This window comes from Dipodomys spectabilis, unplaced genomic scaffold, assembly GCF_019054845.1.
Source record: "Dipodomys spectabilis isolate Male_0828 unplaced genomic scaffold, ASM1905484v1 ptg000036l, whole genome shotgun sequence".
NCBI classification, from domain to species: domain Eukaryota; kingdom Metazoa; phylum Chordata; class Mammalia; order Rodentia; family Heteromyidae; genus Dipodomys; species Dipodomys spectabilis.
The window spans coordinates 1,272,704-1,295,302 of record NW_024870713.1 but is presented as its reverse complement, the minus strand read 5'-3'; the positions used below and the strand labels follow the sequence as shown (position 1 = coordinate 1,295,302).

At 37.0% G+C, this 22,599-nt stretch overlaps 1 protein-coding gene across 2 annotated transcripts in view; it reads left to right on the top strand.

Annotated features, from left to right (window-relative positions):
* The window catches only part of Pou2f1 (POU class 2 homeobox 1), a 157,984-nt gene that overhangs the window by 62,008 nt on the left and 73,377 nt on the right, over positions 1-22,599 (top strand). The window contains exon 2 of one of the 2 annotated variants that reach the window (XM_042677323.1): positions 16,333-16,432. The exons of the other annotated variant lie outside the window; for it this stretch is intronic. The gene's annotated coding sequence lies outside the window, so the exon portion shown is untranslated. The remainder of the gene's footprint in view (positions 1-16,332; positions 16,433-22,599) is intronic. 2 annotated transcript variants of the gene reach the window in all.

Below are 22,599 nucleotides of genomic sequence, written 5' to 3'. Positions count from 1 at the left end.
ATAGTTTTCTTGATCTATTCATCTACTGAGGGGCATCTGGGTTGATTCCATATCTTAGCTATGGTAAATAATGCTGCAATAAACACAGTTGTGCTGGTAGCTTTTAGTATGGTATTGTTTGTGATCATTTGGGTAAATGTTAGGCTAACAGTTTCTGTTAGAAGTAAATGTTGTCTGTTATTACATTTGCTTGTCAGGAATAACTTCTTACCCAGTAAATTTTATGATTATTTCTGTGAGATACATACCAATTTTTAATTTTTTTCTATTTTTTTCTCTTTTTCTTGTCCTTTGGAGTCAGAGTCTTACTATAGTGTATACTAAATAGCATGATTGCATTTTTTCACTCTTCTTTCCCTTTCTGTACTCCTCCTTTACACACCCCTCAAAAGAAAACATAACCCCAAAGTGAAAACTAACACCACTGCCACCATTACCACTACCACCACCACCAACAAAAAGAAACCCATGTCTAAAAGTTCAGAGGAGTTAACATAGTGGATTCCTCACTTAAAGGTTATCCTTCTTTAGTCTGACTGTTTGTATGTGAATACCTACAGTCCAGTACAGATTATCATGTCCAGTTATACTTTAAATCTAGCTTCCACAAATGAGAGAAAATATGCACTGTTTGTCTCTCCGAGCTTGGCTTACTTCACTTAACATGATTTGTTCTAGGTCCATCCATTTACAACAAATGACAATCGTATTTTAATGGCTGAGTAAAATTCCATTGCATAAATGTACCACTTTTACTGATTCACTCATCTGTTGTAGGGCAACTGGGCTGTTTCCATAAGTTGGCTATTGTGAATAGTGAAGCAATGAACATAGATGTACAAATGTCTTTATGGTATTCTGACTTGTAATATTCTGGGTAAATGCCCAAGAGTGATATAGGGCTGGATCATAGTAAAGTTTTATGGTTAGCTTTTTGAAGAATCTCCAAACTGCCTTCCAGAGTGGATGTACCAGTTAATATTCCCACCAGCAGTTTCTGCCAGCATTTGTTGTTCAAATTTTATTTTATTTATTGTCCATTATGGGGCTTGAACTCAGGGCCTGGACACTGTCCTTGAGCTGTTTTGCTCAAGGCTATCATTCTGCTTCTTTGAGCCACAGCTCCACTTCCACTTTTTAGGTTGTTAATTGGAGATAAGAGTCCCATGAACTTCCCTGCCTGGGCTGGCTTTGAATTGATATCCTCAGACTTCAGCCTCCTGAATAGCTAGGATTACAAGCATGAACCACCAGAGCCTGGCTTGTTCAAATATTGATGTTGGCCAATCTCACTGGGGTGAAATGGAATCTAAAGTTGTTTTGATTTGCATTTCCATTAGGGCCAGGAATATTGAACATTTTCTCATGTGTCTATTTGCCATTCTTCTGAGAAGTCAATCTTAAGCTCTTTGCCTATTTTTAATTGGTTTATTAGTTTGGGGGTTGGGGGGATGTAAATTTTTTTTATTTTCTATCTTTTTTTGTTGGTCATGGGGCTTGAACTCTGGGCCTGGGCGCTCTCTCTCAGCTCTTCAGCTCAAGGCTAGTGCTCTAACACTTGAGCTACAGAGCCACTTCCAGGATGTAAATTTTTGAGCTCCTTGTATATTTTGGATATTAGGCCTTCATTGTATGTATCGCTCCTAAGGATTTTCACCCAGTCTTTATACTTTAGTAACTATGTCCTTTGCTGTGCAGAAAGTTTTTAGTTTGACCTAATCCTATTTGTCAAGTCTCCTATTTGTTATGCTCCTCCTAGCACTCTCTTCAAAAATGTTCTGGTGCCCTGCCAGAACATTTTTGTATATCTTGTATATACATTTTTCTAATTTGGGTAGGGAAGGGAAATAACAAAATGCTGAAGCAAGGATATAGGTTGACTGTAACAATGAGACATGCAAGACACTATGTTGAAAACGAACTTTACAACTTGGGTCCGGCCGGGTAGGGGGAGTTGGGGAGGGAAAGGATAGTAGGGGAAAAACAAAGAAGGGGAGGTAACAATGCTCGATAGGGAATGTACTCATTACATTACTCATTACTCATGTAATTGTAACCCTTCTCTACAGTATCTTTACAATAAAAAATGTTCCTTTGTCTATGAGTTCTTATGTTTCTCTTACTCCATCTTGTAGTAGTTTCAAAGTTTTAGGTCTGATATTGAGCTCTTTGAGCCACTTTGAACAGGTATTGGTGACACACAGGGATCTGTAAAGTAGACCCTTTTTGTTTTTTTTTTTCTTGGGGTTTGAACTCAGGGTGTGGGCATTGCTTTTGAACTGTTTTTGCTCAAGGCTGGTGAGCTACCACTTTGAGCCACAGTGCCACTTCTGGTATTCTGGTGGTTAATTGGCAATGAGAGTCTCATAGACTTTCCTACCCCACCTGGCTGCGAATTGTACCTAGAATTACAGGTGTGAGCCACCAGTGTCCCCCAATTGGGCACTGTATTTAAGATGGCAAAAACTGGGATTTCAGAATGTCAGAATGAAATAAATTACTGGGTTTGACAAAGATAGAAGTGTCAGTTAAAAATAAATGTTTTTAATTTTCTTGCTTTTCTCTTGACTATTGTTCATGATTAATTTCTATGTGAAAAGCGGAGATTAAACTCTCAGTGATCACCAGCTGCTAACTAGAAATGTGACCCTCCCTTCCTTAACTTGGTTTTCTTGTTCCTTTTCATATCTAAGCCATAATAGGGTTGATGATTTCCTTTGCTTCATTGTGGTTCTTTTATTCACAGTGCCCTGTTTATTCTGTAATCTCTAGCATGTAATATTTTCTGTTATTCCATTACTTCTGTTTACATCCTCCTGCCCATTTTTGTAATGGGTTTAGGTGGAGAGTGACACTAGAGAATTTATATGGCTATAAACTAAGAACAGAAATTAGTTTCATTATTTTAGATATTTTTTTCTTATTTCTTCCTTTCATCTTGGTCTTTGAATTATTGTCTGGAATTAACCTTTTATAATAAGTTACTGAATGAAAAATGGGAATATTCAGAAGATAGGTTTCATTTTGAATGGATCTTTGCTTTTAGTTGAGTTTGCTATGTATTCTCTCCTAGAACTAGAAATCTGTTTACTACTATGACTTTTGACACTGTTAATATGCTTACTTACTTCTGTGGACTCAACTGAAAGGATTGAATGTTATAGGAGTTGGTTGTCATTTGTTCATATACTTACTTGTCTGGACAAGTGATGCACTATGGTAAAATTCTGCTTTCTTACAAATCCAACTTTTGTAACAATTTTTGTCACTTCATTAATACTAGCTAGCATCCTTATCCAAAAAGCATGGCAGTGCATTTGATTTCTTTTACAGTCCTTTCTTTCCCATCTTTATGGTTATCTTTCTAAAGATACTCTTCTAGATCATGCAAATTCTGAGATTCACAGTTGAAGAATTGTAGCTCAGAACTCTCAGGCCAATCTTAGTCAAATGGATAAATTATTGTTGGTGGAAGAACTGTAATGAGGTCATCACACAGCAGACATTTATATTGTGACTTATTTGAAAACACAATTATAGCTGCAAATGTACATTGTTTGGCAGTGAGTTCACAGTGACTCCTTGGTGATGGTGCTACATGACAATCTCTTGTGTCTTATGATCAATATCATCTTACTCATTCCAGTTGTCTAAGCCAAAGACCTAGAGTTATTCCTGACACTCTCCACTAGGGTTAAGGTGACCTAGATAAATACTTGATAAGTTAGGTAGGAAGAACGTGAATATTCTTAAAGATAAGAGATAAGACTCAGAACTGGGGAGAAATGGATTTTTTTTTTTTTCACTAGAGGAAACAGCAGTCTAAGAAGCAAAATAACTATTGATGGAGTTGAGGTATGATAGAAAAGTTAGAAAGCAGGTTTACTTACTTAGAATGAGGAAAATCTGATATTAGTGGAAAAAGCTTTCCTCTGTTGGACCTGTGAAAATAAAAATAGACCTGAGAGGTAGCAAAGATACTAGATTTTGAGCAACCCCCCCTCTCCCCCATTATTAGTTATCTAGGTTTTTAGATTTTTTTTTCTTTATTTTGGACTTGGAGCTTTTATAGCTAGTCTGTTCATTTCTAGCTGTATTCTAAAGAGCAGCACTTAACCACTTCCCATTAGTGTACATGGTGTCAGGCACTCAACAAAACAATTTCTACAGTCAGCCATTCTATGCCAGTATCAGCCGAAATTGTTTAAAAGTATCATAATTATCTTCAGTATCAGAGACAACATTGACATTACAATTTTACATGCCTCTTACTTTGTTTACAGATAGGATGGTGTGTGGCTTTTTTTTATTTGACAACAAAAAACTAGACTGTGGCTTTTTTGGGAGGAGAAAGTAGTTATGTTTTAGGACCCTGTATCAATATATAATAGAAGAAATTGTTAGTTTCTGTAGTGTTTGTAGATGAAAAATTTCAAGTAGTCTTCCATATTTTCTATGGGACATTTCCTCATGCCTTATGTTATAAAGGAGAAGGGAATAAAAACAGCTTATACATAATTGCTTAAATTACTTATATATGTTTATAGTAAAAAAAAATTTTAGCTAGCTTTATATATTCTGTTTTTTTTTTTGGTCAGTCATGGGGTTTGAACTCTGGGCTTGGGTTCTCTTCATGTCAAGGCAAGTGCTCTACCATTTGAGTCAGAAGGCCACTTCTGGTTTTCTGAGTGGTTTATTGGAGATAAGAGTCTCATGGACTTTCCTGCCTGGGCTGGCTTTGAAACATGATCCTCAGATCTCTGCCTCCTGAGTAGCTAGGATTACAGGTATGAACCACTGGAGCCTGGCTCATATATTCTTTATTTTTGTACTGGTTCTGGGTCTTGAACTCAGAGCCTGGTGCTGTCTAGCTTTTTCAGTCGAGGCTAGTGCTCTACTACTTGAGCCATAGTTCTACTTCTGGCTTTTTTTTGCTGGTTATTTGGAGACAAGAGTCTTGTGGACTTAATCTGCATGAGCTGGCCTCAGGCTGCAGTCCTCTGATTTCATCCTCCAGGTGTGACTCAGGAGTTTTTTGCTTTAATGTATTCTTCGCTGAATTATATATAGTAAGTTAAAACCAGATTCTTTTTTTTTTCGTCAGTCGTGGGGCCTGAATTCTGGGCCTGGGCGCTGTACCGCAGCTCTTTAGCTCAAGGCTAGCACTCTATCACTTGAGCCATAGCACCACTTCTGGCCTTTTCTGTTTATGTGGTGCTGAGGAATGGAACCGAGGGCCTAATTAATGAAGGCTAGGCAAGCACTCTACCACTGAGCCTCCTTGTCAACACCTAAAACCAGATTCTTTAGTGTCTATTTCTGATGGTCTTAGGGCCTTTACCAAAGTATTTTACCCTCTGTCACGTTTTTGCATTTGTGATGTTCAAATAATTTCTCTTTATTTTTATTGATTTGATTAATGATTTCACTCTTTGTTATTTGACATAATAATGGTATAAAGACTTTAAACTTATTTCAAGTTTACTTTTCTGTTGTATGAATATATACTTTAAAAAACATTCTTGGTATAACTAAGTCTTGTTACATTTTAATATAAGCTATTTTTGCCTACCCCATCTTCTGATCTGAAGGTAAAAACCATTCTCCTATCTTGGATATGCCTTTGTAAAGATTATATGTAAACAGTAAATTATGTTTCTGTTAAAAGGAGAAATTTTGTAGTGAAAAATTGGGAAGTTTTGTTTTAGTCTTACAGTCTTTTGTGTTACCATAAAGTCTTAGAGTGTGAGTATGAGTGTGTGTGTGTGTGTGTGTGTGTGTGTGTGTGTGTGTGTGTGTGTAATAGACTTCTTGCTTTAATATTGAAGAAGTGTTTTTTACATTAAATATTTGTTGAATTACATTGAACTTGCTGAGTAGAGAAAATGTTTTGCTTTTAGAAAAAATTACAACTATAAAAGAATTAACTTGTTAACCTTATATTTTATTCATGTTTATATTTGAGCATATTTATCTTTATTTAGATGTGAAAGTTAAACTATATTTTAAATCATTTGACAGTATGATGTTGGTGTTAAGAGTAATAGTCTTGAGGTTATAAGATTAATGGTTCCTTGATTCTGCTACCTGTGTAGCATCTGGTTGAGTTAGAATTCCTGGCCAGAATATCCTTTTTCTCCACTGTAAAATAAGGAGTACCCAAACTTATTTTTGGGTGAATTCTTAGAATCAAAAAAGGGGCTAGAGGCATGACTCAAGTGGTAGAATGCCAGCCATGAGCAAGCAAGCTGATTGAGTACAAAGCCCTGAAATATTAAGCTCCAGTACCAACCCAAATGTTGCTAAAAAAGGTATCACATTTAGGCCTACCTTGCACTTTATCTGGTCTATAGAGTGTTCAGTAAGTGTTTCTTAAATTATAAAACAAACAGTATGTACATTATACATATTTTACGACTATTTTAATAAAGGTTTTTATAGAATGACAAAACCTTAGAAGGAAATCAGAAACTGTCACTTTATAAGAATCTTCTTGGGCTGGGAAGGTGGCTCAGTGGTAGTGCTTGCCTTGCATGCATGAGGCCCTGGGTTCCATTCTTCAGCACCACATAAACAGAAAAAGCTGGAAGTGGCATTGTAGCTCAAATGGTAAAGTGCTAGGCTTGAGCTGAAAAGCTGAGGGACAGCGCCCAGGTCCAGAGTTCAGGCCCCGTGACCAACAACAACAACAACAACAAAAAATCTTCTCTAGGTCCTGGGCAAGTTTTTATATCTCAGTTGCTATTGAGTTTCTTCTTGATGGGGGCACTGTGATAAATTTCCAGGAAGCCTCAGAGTTGAATAAGGCTGTTCATGAAAGAAGTGATAGTAGAGCTAGATCTTAAAGGATGAGTATTTATAGAAGACTAAAACTACAAGAGCAGATGGAACAAAGGAGAAAAGAGATTTTCTGCAGTTGCAGAAAGTCATGAATACGAATAATTCCTTGGGGCTGCTTTAGAGAAGTGAAAGGAATAGTGAAATTTAAAGCTGGGAAAGAAAATTATGGACACATAGTGGAGGGGTTGGCTATATTGCTGCAGTTGGATTTCCTGTAACCATCGCGTAAAAAGCAATGAAAACATTTTAACCATGGGTGATATCATGACACTAAGCTTTTTAATGTTTATGTTAATTTTTAAATAGTTCTCTTTAATATTAATTTGTAACATTCATATCTTACGTTTTACATCATTCTTTATAAGCTTTAGTCAGTCCCTCTTTCAGAGGAGCAAGTAGGGAGGACCTGTGACCTTTCTAAACAATACAAAAGGGGCTTGGCAGAGGGGCTGAAATAATAAAATGCCTTCTTAGCAAGCATGAGATCCCAAGTTCCAACCCCTGTGCCACAGACAAATGAAAGTATTTGCTAACTAGTATTTGTTTTTAACTGTCCAACTTCAGGTATTCAATGAGGGGAATATTCTTAGAGTAAGATTGTGTTAGAAAGTTTCCTTTATTCAAAATTTGAGTAGATGGGTGCTCTGGACACTCAAGCCCTATCTTTTTATTCCCCTTGTTTTTAGAAAAAGGTGTTTTAGTGTGGACTTAAGTCTAATATCCTTCATCTAATATTTACTGACTTTCTTAGCACCATTCATCTATTTGATATATATTTTGAGCACTTGTTAGCTTCTACCACACATGTAAAGGTACTCAGAAAACTGTTCTTTTTTTTTAGTGAGGAAAACCAGAAATTAGACAAGTGAACAAGTTTTAAATTGTGAGTACATAAAATGTGGTGACTGGGAATGGTAATTAAAAAAATATTTATTTATTTGCCAGTCCTGGGGCCTGAACTCTGGGCCTGGGCACTGTCCCTCAGCTCTTCAGCTAAAGGCTAGTACTGTCTACCACTTAAGCCACAGCACCACTTCTGGCTTTTTTTGCTTATGTGGTACTGAGGAATCAAACCCAGTGCCTCATGCATGTGAGGCAAGCACTCTACCACTGAGTCACCTTCCCAGCCCAATTTAAAAAAAATTAAATGAAAAGGGAAAGCCACTGTAGGAGGTGACTTTCAGAGACAGATTGGAATAGCCAGATAACCCCCCACATATACACTTAACTCTGCCCTCCCATACCCCATGGCAGAAGCATTGTCAGCTGAAGGAACAAAAATTACTACGGCTGTGGGTATAACGTACGGCTGTGGGTCTAATGTGAATAAAGCTTGATGTTCTGGACGTGCTAAGAGTGTATATATTTCCTATTTTATGGAAATTAATTTATGATGGTATAAAATCACACCAGACTTTTATAACTGATTTTCTAAAGATTTTATAACAGACTTAATAAAGATCACTAAATGCTTACTATTCAGTAATTCATGTATTAGTCACCCTTATTTTCATCCTATTCTGTACTTAGTCAATGAATCTCAAAACCAATTGAAAACATTTGGTCTAAGACATTTTATTGTTGGTAGGTTATGGTCTTTTTTTCATTTAGACAGTTCTTTGTGGACCCACTGTAATGTAAAAACATTAAAATATATGTTAAAACTTGGTTAAATTATAAATTTAGGTTATTTTACATAGGAAAACACAAAAGTGATTTATAGCATCTTAGATATAAAAGATACTTCAAAGGCAGTATCTGAAGCCCTAAATCCATGTTACAGAATTTAAGCACTTAAACTAAAATGCATACCTAATAAAACAAGTACCTAATTATTTATAGATTTTTTACATAAAGAATTTTAAAAATTGGATGAAAATTACATTTTCTCGTTAGTTTTGAAATAAAGTGTTGTATGTGCCCTTTTGTCAAAATATCAAGACATTTCTCAGCTTTTACTCAAATTATAGACTCTGATGTCTGTTCTAGTTTTTCAGTCTACCAGATTAAAGCTTCTCAAGGTCAGAATCATGTCTGATTTCTTTCTGGCCCCATAGAATGGATCTGGATAGTGTCTAATACATAATAATCCCTTGAAATCATTTGGTGAGTAAGTGAATGCATAAATATTTATTACAAAAGTATCTTTTGAGAAAAAGCACTCATAATCAGTATACTTAAATTGATGCAATAGATTTGAATTTCCTGTGCCATTCACTAATGATGTCCTTAAAGAAGTCATACAGCCTTGCACATCCTTTCCTTGTTCATACAATGGTTAGGTTGGATTGATTGCTACTGCTTGCATCTCACTTTGCTCTGAAACTATGATTTTTGTTCTTTGTTATGGGCAAGAATCAGGAGAGATAAAGGTTGCTTTTTATGTTAGAATCATTTTTGAATCTAATGATAAGAGATAGCAGTGCTTAAACTACTTTTGTTAAGTGATAAGGAAAAAACTATGGAAAAGATTTGATGGTAGTTTCACAAGCTGTTAATATGTCATGACAAGGTATGCCACTTATTTTCTTTAGTGGTACATTTTCTTTGCCTACCTATCTGATTTTTCTCTTATTGTTGAGATTATTGAGACAAGTGGTATGTTTGCAAGAAGGAATCTATGCAGGATTGTAACATTTCTGGATGCTGTTGATGTCTAATAAAAGGAAATTTGGGGGAAGGATCTATAACTTATGAATGTTAAGGTTTTAATTTTTAGGGTGTGTTCAGGAGTTCAGGTGCTTCTTTCATATTAAGTGTAGCAGTCTCCTTTAAAGCATGTTAGCATACTGTTGAAATTTTCCAAGGTGAAACCAAAAATCACTAAAGCACATAAAACTTAGCAGAGAGACTTTAATAGCCTCCTCGTACGTCCCAGTCTGGGGCAAATTATAGTAACCTGTAGAAGCTCTCTTTCCTTCTTTCTAGTGAACACTGTGAAGTCTAGCTATTCTGTAAGTGTATTGCTGGTTTGAGGCTACTGAGATCCAAAATGATTATTTACTGCCCTACCTGTTTCCTTCAAATTCGTGTTAGTGAAGGTGACTGTGAGTAGAAATACGTGCTCACAAAAAGTTACCTTACGTTAATTAATTCTTCTCAGTTCACCTAGATGGGAGGAAGAGCTTTGGGGGTTGCTGAAGGTAAATTAGATAATGAGCTTCTATTATCTATTGTCTTTTATAATATCTAGTATATAAAAAGAAGTAATAGATTCCATACAGGATCTTAATTTAGCATAGTTAAGCTTTACACTGTTGATATCATTTCTAGTAATAGATAACCATTTCTTATTGCTTGGAATTTTTAAACTTCACTTTCTATTTTGAAAGTTACTGACAACTATTATATACATTGGATTTACTCTGGAACATTGAAAAAAAGCTTTAGATTTGTGGAATATGACCATGACTTAGAGTCCATAATTGTAATGAAATGATTCTCTTAATATCTTGTTGGATTAGTTCCTTGGTGTTATTATAAGCAGTGTAATTTGAATGGGTTTTAGAAAGCTTATTTTCTCTGCTAGGAAGACAAAGGATCCCTGTAAGGGCAGTGTGAATTTTTCTTTGCAATTTCAGAAAAAGTAAGTTTGATATGAAGAAGAGTCTATGAAAGAGAGCTGTTTGGGACTGCTGTTTGCTACAAAAGGTAATTCAGAAGGTACCTATCATGGCTGCTATAATTTTATTTTGCCTAAAACCAAACAGTAGAAGGTAATTTTCTTTAGTTCATATACAATTAAAACATTAGATAAACAAAAGATAAAATTTACCCTACTGAGGAAATAGATTATTGGTGGAAACATTTGGGCAGTATTTTGAAGTTCAGCCAATTAAGTCTTGTTTTCATTCCTATAAAATAAGACTTAAATTCAGGCCAAATAAAGAGATGGTCAGTATTATTATTAATAGTAATAAATATAATCTTACTGTTATTATTAAGGTGTTGTCCAGAGGGGTTGCTATTTCATAAGTCACGTAATGAGGACATCTCTTTTTTTGGATAGTGTCTCCCCTTTGCTTTCCTGCAGTTTCTCCCATTCCATTCCTGCTCACAACTTTCATGGTTCATTTTCCACATAGTGTATATTGAGGACTGTCATTACATTTGTTCATACTTCCTCCCTCCATTTCTGTGCTCCCTTCTTGCCCCCCTAAAAAGACAAACAACAACAACAACAACAAACAAAAAAAAAAGGAAAAACAAATAAAACCAACACCACCCTCAATAAAAATCCATGTTTATTTTAAAACAACTTGGTTTGGTATTTGAAAATTCTTATGTATTTTCCTATTTTTCTTAATTACAGGAGAATTAATCACAGCTTTTCGTATTGTAACAAGTCCTATGTTTAAAACCAATTGTCATCATTCTTGCCTAAGTCTTACTTGTTTTGAGTCTTTCCTGTAATTTTCTCTGTTAACTTTTGTAGAGGGTCTTTCTTAAAAGATAATTAAAAACAGAATGCATAGCATTGAACACTGATATGTTCAATAAAGTAAAATATTTTCTTGAATTCTAGGGAGGCAATTAAATATATTGGGAAAAAGTAATCCAGTTAAAATTCTTTAATCAGGGAGGGCGCTGGTGACTCACACCTATAATTCTAGCTACTCGGAAGGCTAACCTCTGAGGATCATGGTTTGAAGCTAGCTCAGGCAGAAAAATCAATGGGACCTTTATGTCCAGTTACAAGCAAAAAGCTCAAATGGAGGAATAGATCAATTGGTAGAATGGGCAACCATGAGTGAAAAAGCCAAGTGAGAGTTCAAGGCCCTGAGTTCGAGCCCCTGAATTCAAGCTTCAGTACCAACAAAAACAAGCAATCAACTTTTCAAAAATCTCCATTGTTCATTAAAAAATTAAACAAAAAGGAAATGTAAGATAATAAATATTACCATTTGGCAGAAGCCAAATAGAATGTAGCTCAGTGCTAGAGCACTTCCTTAATGAATGCAGGATTTGACCCCCAGCCATGTGGGGCAGGGTGATACCTGACTTTTGAGTAAATTATATCATTTTTCTTATAAAATAGGTTACAAGATAATCCTGGGAATAATTATATAAACACTTACTTGGAATTTCCTGTGTTTTGGGTTCATCTTCACCCCTTCCCTACTTCCTCCTCTTCCTCTTCCCCTTTCCCGTTCCCTTTCCCTTTCCCTTTCCCTTTCCCTCTCCCCTCCCCTCCCCTCCTCTCTCTCTCTCTCTCTCTCTCTCTCTCTCTCTCTCTCTCTCTCTCTTGTTCTTTCCTTTGCTGTCTTTCTGCAATTCCAGCCCAGAGCTTTGTGCAAGCTAAACAGGTACACTAAGACTGGCTTACCCCACTCCCAAATAAAAATTTGCAAGTATATTTTGTTGAGTAATACTGAAGGCATTTAATACTGAAAGCATTTAGTACTTCATTTTTTAATTATGAGCTTCAGAAAACTATTCAGTTGGGTTGAATTCACCAATCTTAACAGCACATAGAATGCTTGAATTGCCCAGTGGATTTTCTCCATTAAATCTCTCAGTATGTCTCTGCCAACTTTAATGTCAGACTTGCATAGCTGCTGTTCAAAATACTTTCCACTAAAAATATGGAAAAAGCAGGGTGCCAGTGGGTAACGCCTGTAATCCTAGCTATTCAGGAGGCTGAGATCTGAGGACAGACAAATCTGAAGGTCTCTTATCTCAAATGGAGGGGGAGGGACAGAACTGGAGGTATTTCTCCAGTGGTAGAGTGTTAGCCATGAGTGAAAAAGCCGATTCAGGGTACAAGGACTTAAATTCAAGCTCTAGTACTGGCATGTGGTACACACCCAACCACACACGCATGGCATACAAGACAGAAAGGGAGGGAATACAGAAAAGGGAAGAAGGTGTAGGTGGGTATATATTGTAGAACATGAAAGCAGTATGTAATCAGTTTCATACTAAATGCATCCTTGTATGTTTGAATTTTTATAAGTAGTGGAGGATGTTAAAATTTGTGACTCAGACTTCATCATGCTCATCCTTATATACATATCTACTATTTTTGAAAAATTATTTTATCAAGGGACATAAATGGTTCTGTTTGCTCCTTTGTGTGTGCAAACTTTGGTGATATGAATGGTAGTGTTTTGAGTGTCCTAATACAGAAGCACTATCTTCCGTTCAATGATCATAATTGGACTTCCCCTTCCCCCCAATATTGAAGTTTGAACCCAAGACCTTGCGCTTTGCTACGCAAGCATTTTGCTACTTGAGCCATGCCTTCAGCTCTTTTTTCTTTTAGTTTTTGTTTTGTTTTGTTTTTTGTCTTCAAAATAAGGTCTCATGTTTATGCCTAGGTTGTCCTAGATTGTTTTGGACCTCCTTCTCCCCAAGTCCCCCTTGGCTGGAATGGCAGGCACATGCCACCACACTCAGCTTTTATTGGTTTAGTTGGGTCTTGTGAATTTCTTTTTATCCCAGCTAGCTTTGAACCATGATCTTTACAATTTCTCTCTGATCTTCCAAGTAGCTAGGATTTTTATTTCTTCAGTCAAAGAATTGTTATTAAATATAATGGTTGACATCTTGCAAGTTCCTCCTACTAGGCTCAAAAGATGTAGGGATTCAGAGAAAATACTTTAATCAAGTAACATAAGAATTAATTTTTTTATTTTTTTTTAAATTTTGTATGTATTCCAAAAACACCATAGTTGCCATTTCTTTCAACGAGTTCTGCAACTCTGTGTGTGTGTGTGAGTGTGTGAGTGTGTGTGAGTCAGGGGGCTTGAACTCTGGGCCTGGGCGCTGTCCCTGTGCTCTTCAGCTCAAGGCAACACTCTACCACTTGGGCCACAGCCCCACTTCCGGTTTTCTGGTTGTTTTTGGAGATAAGACTTTCCTGCCCAGGCTGGCTTTGAACCGTGATCCTCAGATCTCAGCCTCCTGAGTAGCTAAGATTACAGGTGTGAGCCACCAGCCACTGGTGAGTTTTGCAGCTTTTTAAACCACTCTGCATAACTTGTTTGCCATTATCAGGAATTCATGTTGCTATGGAAACTTAGTAGGAACTAGTAGGATTACTGTTTCCAGGACCACATCTGGCATATTTGCATCTAGTGTAAATTGGGATTTTTTTTTTTTTAAAGAATAAAAGTCTCTGGATGTGCCAGTGGACAGTCAGAAAACTTGCCAGTTTGTTGTTACCTTCATATTGGAAGAGTAGGTAGATTTTATTATAGCTCTTGCTCTGGATGATTTTAGTGGATGTGTTGAAGTTTACATTTATTTTGTGTATTTATCTAAATGCCTTGTTGGCCTTTTTCAGGATTTTCTTTTTCTTTTTTGCTTTTGTTTTGGGTATATCCTCTTATAGTTTACACGGTTTTTTTGTTCCTTTTTTTGTCAAGAAGCTAATAGTACACATAGAACAGACTTTCATTTGTATTAGTTAATAAAATGTTAGGTTTCAGCTACTCTCTTACTATAACAGACAGTCAAATTTTATGTTGATCTCTACTTTTCCTAATTCCCTCCTCACAAAACTCCTCTAAAGACAGTTTGATACATTTATATTCTATTCACACTGAATGGCCTGAATTCCAATTTTAGATTAAAAAATTAGAACTACTTAATTTAGATTATCTAAATATACCTGGGAGATTTTTATTAGACTCAAATAGGACAGTATTATAAATAACATTTAGAAAAACATCCCTAACCTTATTTATTTATTTATTTATTTATTTATTTATTTATTTATTTATTGGGTCCGGTCATGGGGCCTGAACTCTGGGCCTGGGCACTGTCCCTCAGCTCTTCAGCTCAAGGCTAGCACTCTACCACTTGAGCCACAGCACCACTTCCGGCTTTTTTCTCTTTGCTTATGTGGTGCTGAGGAATCAAACCCAGGGCCTCATGCATGCAAGGCAAGCGCTCTACCACTGAGCCACCTTCCCATCCCCTAATTTATTATTTTATAATGTGATAATTAAACTTCTATGTCTGTACTTCAACCTTATGACTCTTACCTCATGAAAAAATATATATTCAGACACTCTTTTTTTTTGTTTGTTTGTTTGTTTGTTTGTTTTGGGGGGGGGTCAGTCGTAGGGCCTGAACTCTGGACCTGGGCACTGTCCCTCAGCTCTTCAGCTGAAGGCTAGCACTCTACCACTTGAGCCTCAGTCCCACTTTTGGCTTTTTCTGCTTATGTGGTGCTGAGCAATCAAACCCAGGGCCTTATGCATGCAAGGAAAGCGCTCTACCACTGAGCCACCTTCCCAGCCCTATTCAGACACTCTTAATTGTTCAATTTTGTACAACCCAATTCCCCTTATTTTCTGGGTCATTTCACTGTTCTGGAAATACTAACCTAGCATATGAGTGTTTTGTAAGATGCAAACAAAATGGCATATGTGAAACTACTCTGAAATGTCCATACATACTTATATATATATGGAGGTCAAAGAGAAGTTTCAATCATTGCTATGCCTAATGTGTTCAGAGATTTGCTTCAATAAAGTTGAACTAGATATTAAGAGGAAAATTAAGATTGTTTTAACTATTAACACATTTTATTTTTTTGAGCCTAACCTACTCAGAATTTCAAAAAATAGGATCATGACTGAACATATAGAAAACAATTATATGGATTTGTTACATGAGGCATGTTGTTTATGTACAATTTAAATATTTTAAGTTTTACTACTACTTGTACTTATTGGTACATTTTAGTTGTAGTAACATTATACCAGCTGTTTTAATTAGTTATCCTAATTCAAAAATTGCTATATAGTATAGATATATTGCAAATAAAAGTCAGTGCATGTAGCAGTTTTCTTTGTTGGTTGAGGCTGTTTTAAAATCCCTACTGATTAGGATTCTGATTGGTTAATCAGAGAGTGAGGAATTTCCACATGTGTATACCAAGTATTGACTTTTCCCATTTTCTAAATGCAAAATGTAATCTTATGAGGTTTTTTTTAGAATGCTTTACAACTATAGCAAACTACATTTTCCTATCTGTATGTCCTATATATGACATACAGATAGGAACCTTTTCCTATCTGTATGTCATATATAGGACATACAGATAGGAAAAGGTAACATATATATACATACATACATACATACATATGTGTGTGTGTGTGTGTGTGTGTGTGTGTGTGTGTGTGTATATATGGCCAGTTAAGGTATTTACTTAAAAATTTGAGGGGAGATGAATGCTAGATTTGTAAGTTAGTTTGTTAGTGAAATGCTGTTTTATACAGCTTCATAGGAGAACAGCACCTTACAAAATATGTTGAAAGGTACTTTCTCATTTACTTCCATTCCTTTAGTACCAGCAAGTACTAGTATTCCTTTTTAAATGAGGAAATGGGCACAAGAAAAGTTCATGCCTGAGAAAGTTTATAGTGCTTGGATGGGTAGTTCAGTATTTCCCAGTGTGTATAATTGTACCCTTTTAAAGTATTAGGTTATTTTATACAGCTTACTCAGTTTTGCCTTTTTCTCTTTTTGTATTCATAGACTGGAAAAGTAAGAAGAGCTTTCCTGCCTTTTTAATTACCAAACTACTCTCAGTTTTCAGTGAATCAGTCAAAGAAAGAATGCAGTCTTTCTATACCTGGTAAATATTTTCTGCTAAATAAAGCTATTAATTTAGTAGCCTCTGATAAATCCAGGTGTTATTAATGATTGCCCTTTATTTTGTGGAATGACTATTAAACTGATTTACCAAATACGTAGCTTAACTGAAGTTTGATATTTATGGATGTTATGGACTGATGTTGGCATGCTTGTGACCTAGCCAGCAATGGAAAATTTTGTCCTAAGAACATATCATCTATATTTTGTAATAATAAAGAATTATGTTGTAGTTTAACAGAAGTAATCTGTAAATAATACATCTATAAAATTAATCTAATCAGGATATTATAACGTACATTTTATTGGTGAGCTGTGATTAAAAAGATCAAGTACCTTGGTTAAAGAAATTCAAATAGAGCAGAACTGAGATCAGACTATAAGTTAGAATCTGTTTGTTTGGGGTGTTTTTTTATTTTCAAATTCCTTAAATATAAATTAATATGCCTAAGAATAAACATATAGTATTATTTCATAGTTTTTCTTTTTATAACCTAAAATATTAATGTGAAAAGACTGGCTTATTCTTCATAAATTATTTTGTCTGTTAACCATTTTTATTGGTATATGCCTTTGAAATGTTATTTTACTTAAACCTGAGAACACTTGAGAGGGTATTATTGTGCCTGTCTTGCTCAAAGAAGAGTCATATAGTATGGGAAGCTAGACCTACCCACGTCTGTAATTTCAAAGCCTATTTATTACTAACCTATGAAGCCTTCTAAATTTTGGAGGTAAAGTTTGCTTAATTCAGCTTCTATTGTGCTAACTGAGTGATTATGGAAGTATTTTTTTCATAATTCACTCCTCTAGAAATCTAAGCATTTTAGAAATAGACAAAGTAGTACAAACTGATAGTGGTGGTGGAAGTATTTTTTTTCATAATCCACTCACCCCAAAATATAAACATTTTACAAATAGACAAAGTAGTATAGAGAAACCAAGTTTTTCACTGTAATGATTTTAATTATAGAATCATGAGCTGTTTTTATGTCATTGAAAGATACAGATCTTATCTTCCTTTAAAAATACTTAGGAGTTGATAAAAGATGTACTCATTACCTTGCCCATGTAATTGTAACCCCTCTGTACAGCATTTTCACAAAAAAAAAAAAAAATAGGAGAGCACAGCTCTGTACCTATAATCCTAGCTACTCAGGAAGCTGAGACCTGAGGATGGAGGTTCGAAGCTAGCCTGGGCACTAAAGTCCTTGAAACTCTCATCTCCTATTCTTTTATGGCTAGAGAAGTTGAGCATTTCTTGATGTGTCTATTGGCCATTCTTATTTCCTCTTCAGAGAAGTTTCTCTTAAAGTCTTTAGCCTACTTATTAATGGGGGCAGTTGTTTCTTTGAGGATTTGTTGTTGGGGGATTTAATTTTTTGAGTTCTAAGTATATTTTAGATATGAGACCCTTGTCCATTGTATGGCTAGTGAAGCTCTTCTCCCAATCCGTGAGCTTTCTATTGATCTTGCTAGCTATGTCCTGTGCCATGCAGAAGCTCTGCAGTTTCATACAATTCCATTTGCCACCTTTCTTTGGTTTGTTGTGTTTCTGGTCTTTATTAAGTGCCAAGGAGCCCTAGAGTTTCTCCTGTAATGTTTTTTCCTGTAGAGTTTCTTTCTGTAATGTTTTCAGGGTGTCTACTTTGACTTCGAGGTCTTTAATCCATTTGGAGTTGATTCTGGTGCAGGGTGGTATATAAGGATCTAGCTTTAGTTTTCTACAGATGTTTAACCAATTTAAGAAAGAGTACTATAGACCCATTTCTTTGATGAACATCGATACAAAACTTCTCAGCAAAATTTTGGCCAATTAACTTCAACAAATCATCAAAAAAAGTCATACACCATGATCAAACAGGATTCATTTCAGGGATGCAAAGCTGGTTCAATATATGCAACTCAGTTAATATAATTCACCACATCAGCAAGAGGAAGGATAAGAACCACATGGTTATCTCAATAGATGCAGAAAAAGCATTCAACAAGATCGAACACCCCTTTATGATGAAAGCTCTGGAAAAACTAAGAATTCATGGAACATTTGTCAATATAATAAAGGCTGTGTATGACAAACCTACAGCCAGCATTATAGTTAATGGAGAAAAGCTAAAGCCATTTCCTCTAAATTCAGGAACCAGGATGTATGTCCATTTTCTCCACTTCTCTTAAATTTAGTATTAGAATGCCTAGCAAGAGCAATAAGACAAGATGTAAACATAAAGGGGATCCAAATAGGGAAAGATGAATTACACTCTCTTTCTTTGCAGATGACATGATCTTGTGTTTAAAGAACCCCATGGACTCCACTCCTAGGTTACTCGAGCTGATCGGGAACTTTGGCAAAGTAGTAGGATACAAAATTAACCCTCAAAAATCAATGGCTTCCTGTATGCCAACAATGAGAAAAGAGTGGCTGATCAGGAAAGCAACTCCTTTTGTAATAGCCCCACACAAAATAAAAGGAGTTAACTAAAGAAGTGAAGGACCTCTATGATGAAAACTTTAAAAACCTGAAAAAGGAAATTAAATAGAACTAAGGAAAAACCTCCCATGCTCCTGGATTGGGAAGATAAATATTGTGAAAATGGCAGTACTTACAAAGGCTATCTACAAATTCAATGCGATACCTATCAATATCCCAACCTCATTCTTCAAGGAAATAGAAGAATTCAAAAATTCATATGGAACAATAAAAGACCCTGAATAGCAAAAACAATCCTTAGCAGAAAGAACAGTGTTGAAGGAATATCAATACCAAACTTCAAACTCTACTACAAAGCCATAGTAATAAAAACAGCTTGGTACTGGCACAAGAACAGACCTGAGGTGGAATAGAACTGAAGACCCAGAAATGAACCCACAGACCTATAGCTATCTAATCTTAGATAAGGGAGCTAAAAAAGTTGAATGGAAGAAAGACAGCCTCTTCAGTAAATGGTGCTGGCAAAATTGGTTAATTCTCATGAATTTTTAGCACTATAACAAAAGGAGCTATACAGCCAGTTGCTGGGCCTGAAAGTTTGTGAGACTCTTCTCTAAAATTAACCACTGAAAAGTTAAAAGTATACCTGTGCTTCAAGTGCTAGAGTGCTAGCCTTTAGCAAAAAAGATGAGACAGCGTGCCATGAAATAGCACCCTAGCCCTGAGGCCAAGCTCCACTCTCTCTCTCTCTCTCTCTCTCTCTCTCTCTCTCTCTCTCTCTCTCTCTCTCTCTCTCTCTCCCTCTCTCTCTCTCTCTCTCTCCCCCCCCCCCCAGGAGAAGAAATAGCACCCTAGCCCTGAGGTCAAGCTCCAGTACATATACACACACACACACACACACACCCTCTAGCACACACACACAAAACACACACACACACACACACATACACCCTCTCTAGCCCGAAGAAATAGCACCCTAGCCCTAAGGTCAAGCTCCAGTACACACACACACACACACACACACACACACACACACACACCACACACACACACACACACACACTCTCTCTCTAGCCCAGGAGAAGAAATAGCACCCTAGCCCTGAGGTCAAGCTCCAGTACACACACACACACACCCTCTAGCACACACACACACACCCTCTCTAGCCCAGGAGAAGAAATAGCACCCCAGCCCTGAGGTCAGGCTCCAGTACACACACACACACACACACACCCTCTCTAGCCCAGCAGAAGAAATAGCACCCTAGCCCTGAGGTCACACACACACACACACACACACACACACACACACAGACACCCTCTCTTGCCCAGCAGAAGAAATAACACCCTAGCCCTGAGGTCAGGCTCTAGTACCAACACACACACACACACACACACACACACACACACCCTCTGAGGTCAGGCTCCAGTACCAACACACACACACACACACACACACACACACACACACACACACACACACACACACACACACACACACACACACACCCTCTAGCCCAGGAGAAGAAATAACACCCTAGCCCTGAGGTCAGGCTCCAGTACCAACACACACACACACACACACACACACACACACACACACACACACACACACACACACACACACACACACACACACACACACACACACACACACCCTCTAGCCCAGGAGAAGAGAAAGCTGAGGTCAAACTCCACTACCCACACTTTCCTAACACTCACACACACACACACACATACACCCTCTAGCCCAGGAGAAGAGAAAGCCGAGGTCAAACTCCAGTACCAACACTGTCTTCCTGTCTGTCTGTCTGTGTCTCTCTCTGTGTCTCTCTCTCTCACATACGCCCTCTTTATAGTCCAGAAGAGAAAGCTGAGGTCAGACTTCAGCACCAACACTGTCTGTCTGTCTGTCTGTCTGTCTGTCTGTCTGTCTGTCTGTCTGTCTGTCTCTGTGTCTCTCTCTCTCATACATACACCCTTTATAGTCCAGAAGAAGAGAAAGCTGAGGTCAAGCTCTAGTACCAACACACACAGTCTGTCTGTCTGTCTGTCTGTCTCTCCCTCTCTCCCTCTCCCCACTCCCCCCTCCTCCTCCCCCCTCCAGTCTCTCCTTTTTCCATTCTCCATTCTCTTCTCTCTTCATAGGCCCCAGGAGAAGAGAAAGAAGGTAGGGCTGAAGTATTTAAAGAAATACTGGCTGTAAACTTCCGAAACTTGGCAGGAGACATAAAGCTACAGATTGAAGAAGAGTATCAGTAAATTCCAAACAGGAAAAATCTTTTAAAAAATAACAACAACAAAAAAAACCCTAAGACCTGTTGAAAGCAGCATGAGAGAAATGACACTGAGCTATAAGGAAAGCAATGTTGAACATCAGTGGTGAATTCCACGGAAGCCTTGGTGGACAGGAGGCAGGCATTGTAGTTTTCAGGTTCAGAAAGCTCAAAATCCCAAGTTCCATATTCACCGAATTCTTTTTTGGAAATGGAGGGAATGAAAGAGAATCAAGGAAGATGATTTATCTTTGGCACACCTACAGTAAAAAAAGTGAAGGATTTGTGTGCTGAAAACTACAGAACATTGATGAAAGACAAATAAGAGGGACTGGGAAGATGGCTCAGTGGTAGAGTGTTCGCCTTGCATGCATGAAGCCCTGGGTTCAATTCCTCAGCACAAAAAGTCAGAAGTAGCACTGTGGCTCAAGTAGTAGAGCACTAGCCTTGGGCTGAAAAGCTGAGGGACATTGCCCAGGTCAGAGTTCAGGCCCCACAACCGAGAGAGAGAGAGAGAGAGAGAGAGAGAGAGAGAGAGAGAGAGAGAGAGAGAGAGAGAGAGAGAGTGTGGGGAGGGGGGATATGACAAAGGGAAATGCCTAGTTTATGGGTTATATAACTTCAGTTCTCAAATTGACACATTTGATTCAATTTCGGTCAAAATTGTAGGAAATTTAGATACAAGGCCAGAATATCCTAAATGAATATGAGGATGCACACTAGAATAGCAAATAATTTATACATGTGTAGTAGATGTAAGTAAATAAATATTATTCTGTTTGTGAAACAAGGTCTTGCTTTGTATACTAGGCTGGCTTTGAACTTGAGATCCTCCTGGCTTGTCCTTCTAAGGGCTGGGATTAGAGGTGATCACTACCCCACCTGGCTCTCACACAGTTTTGAAAAAGAATAAAATAAGAATGATTCGGACTGTACTGGTAATGACATGTTGATAGCATTTTAATTGAGTGAAGGAATAAATCTTTTAATTTTGTATCTCAGGTAGTACTCTTGCGTACTTGTTACTTTTGTCACACAAATTTAGGAGCCTGATGGAAGATAGACGATACACATTTCCATAACAGATATAAAACAGAATAGTTTAGAGGTAGTTTGAGAATAATTTAGACACCATGGGATTTTGAAAAATAACCCATTTTTTATGTATTTAAGATGTAATTAGCTAGGTGCTGGTGGCTCACACCTGTAATTCTAGCTACTCAGAAGACTGATAGCTAAGGATCATGGTTTTAAAGCCAACCGTGGCTTAAGTCAAATGAGATGTTTACTTTTAAAGAATGAGGGAGTGCTAGATACAGTTATGTATAAAGCTGTAAAAATACAAAATAACACAGGGTAAGGAAGAGGCTAGAAGCATGTATCATTTAATAGTGCTTTCTTCCCTCCCCCCCGCATTATTTAACATCAATTATCTGTACAAGTGGAC